This window comes from Adiantum capillus-veneris, chromosome 17 (genome assembly GCF_014529385.1).
Source record: "Adiantum capillus-veneris isolate H3 chromosome 17, ASM1452938v2, whole genome shotgun sequence".
In the NCBI taxonomy this organism is placed as follows: domain Eukaryota; kingdom Viridiplantae; phylum Streptophyta; class Polypodiopsida; order Polypodiales; family Pteridaceae; genus Adiantum; species Adiantum capillus-veneris.
This window is the reverse complement of record NC_140947.1, coordinates 158,477,758-158,480,257: the sequence shown is the minus strand read 5'-3', so window position 1 is coordinate 158,480,257 and position 2,500 is coordinate 158,477,758.

Here is a 2,500-nt window from a genome sequence, read left to right as displayed (position 1 = left end):
CCGGCTCAGGACGGCCCGGCTCGGACGGCACCGGCTCGGGTCAAGTTGCGTTCCATGGGTCGACGGCCGTTTGTGTTTCGCGGGCCTTCGCGCGCCTCGCGTCTCGGGTCCCTAGCCCCACGTAGCCTCAGGCTCCGCCGCACCGCCGACGGGTCATAGCGTGCCCCGGGGAACCTTGCGTCGAGTCCCCACGGTGCGCGAGTGCGTGGAGTGAGGCTAACGTGCCTAGGTGGGGGGTCCCCTCCCGTGGCCGGTCTTCGGGAGGCTCATACCCCTTATAGTTGCTGTGACGCCCCAGCTTCTGGGCGCGTCAAGGAGGGGGGGCCCGGCGGGGATTCTTACCCGCACGCAGCCGAGGGGACTTCTGCCTTCAAGGGCCCGTCGGGGATTCTTACCCGCACGCGGCCGAGGGGACTGTCTTCAAGGGGCCCGTCGGGGATTCTTACCCGCACGCGGCCAAGGGACCAAGGTGTTGCTCAAGGGGTCCTGGCACGGACGGCACCGGCTCAGGAGGGCCCGGCTCGGACGGCACCGGCTCGGGTCAAGTTGCGTACTCGGGGGCCCGGCTCGGACGGGACCGGCTCGGGCGTGGTTGCGTTCCATGGGTCGACGGCCGTTTGTGTTTCGCGGGTCTTCGCGCGTCTTGCGTCTCGGGTCCCTAGCCCCACGTAGCCTCAGGCTCCGCCGCACCGCCGACGGGTCATAGCGTGCCCCGGGGAACCTTGCGTCGAGTCCCCACGGTGCGCGAGTGCGTGGAGTGAGGCTAACGTGCCTAGGTGGGGGGTCCCCTCCCGTGGCCGGTCTTCGGGAGGCTCATACCCCTTATATACACCCCCGTTTGAAGAGAGTTCGACGACCGCGTCGAACGTGGGAAAAGAGTGCTCGGCTATGCATGAGGCCGTGGGGACAAAGGGGTGCATATAAGTGCAAGTGATCAAAAACTGTTCCCAAATGCAAGTAAGTAGGCATGCTTTGTTTTTGTACTTTTGAGGATAAAGTGAGTGTGTGTATTTTTGGGGTTTTGGCAGAAGGCTGAAAAAGTATGCTTTGAACACCCAAGTAGAATTCCCCGTACTTGAGCGTTCCCCGAATAGGTAACCCGATGTGCGCGGAGCCACCTGCTGCGTTGGTCCGCGCGGAGGCTTCTTGAAAGCCGAATTTGAAAGAGCGTTCCGTCGCAATGCAGCACTTGCGAGTTGGTCCCTTTTTTGGACGTCGTTTGGATCTTTAGCTCATCATGGGCCACAAAACGTGGCCGGGGCGCGACGAACACCGTTGGCTTGGTTCGTCGCGTTTTTGGGGTTTCGCTGTTTTTGCCATAAAGAGCCCTGTCTGGCTCGTATCTGCCTTTTCTTCATGTAGAGAGCCCTGTCTGGCTCACATTGCTGCTTTTCGTGTCATGGCGGTGCCCGGCTCGGATCGGGGCCGGCGCGGGTCACGGGTGACGGCCCGTTGTTGGGACGCGTCACGAAGAGCCCTGTCTGGCTCGCATCGTTCCTTTTCCTCATGGAGGTGCCCGGCTCGGATCGGGGCCGGCGCGGGTCACAAGTGACGGCCCGGTGTTCAGGGAACGCGTCACGGTGCGGAGGGCGTGTGGTTGCTTTCTGGAGCTCTCTTCACCAGGATTTTGACGACCCGGGCCATTGCGGTTGGAGTCGTCGTGAGTATCGTGCGCGTCGGGCACGTTAGTCTTCGGCTCGTTTCCAGGAGCTCGTTCTGGAGCTCTGATACCAAGTGTGACGCCCCAGCTTCTGGGCGCGTCGGGGAGGGACCGTTTTCCTTTGCTCTGATACCAAGTGTGACGCCCCAGCTTCTGGGCGCGTCGGGGAGGGACCGTTTTCCTTTGCTCTGATACCAAGTGTGACGCCCCAGCTTCTGGGCGCGTCAAGGAGGGGGGGCCCGGGGGGATTCTTACCGCACGCAGCCGAGGGGACTTCTGCCTTCAAGGGGCCCGTCGGGGATTCTTACCCGCACGCGGCCGAGGGGACTGTCTTCAAGGGGCCCGTCGGGGATTCTTACCCGCACGCGGCCAAGGGACCAAGGTGTTGCTCAAGGGGTCCTGGCACGGACGGCACCGGCTCAGGAGGGCCCGGCTCGGACGGCACCGCTCGGGTCAAGTTGCGTATCGGGGGCCGGCTCGGACGGGACGGCTCGGGCGTGGTTGCGTTCCATGGGTCGACGGCCGTTTGTGTTTCGCGGGTCTTCGCGCGTCTTGCGTCTCGGGTCCCTAGCCCCACGTAGCCTCAGCTCCGCCGCACCGCCGACGGGTCATAGCGAGCCCCGGGGAACCTTGAGTCCCCACGGTGCGCGAGTGCGTGGAGTGAGGCTAACGTGCCTAGGTGGGGGGTCCCCTCCCGTCCGTCTTCGGGAGGCTCATACCCCTTATAGTTGCGAAAATTCGGTGCGGGCCGGCAAACCCCACAAGCACCATGGCAACCCGGATAGAAATCCCAACCGTGAACCCCGCGGTCCAGGGCGCTGAACCCCACGGCCGGGCATG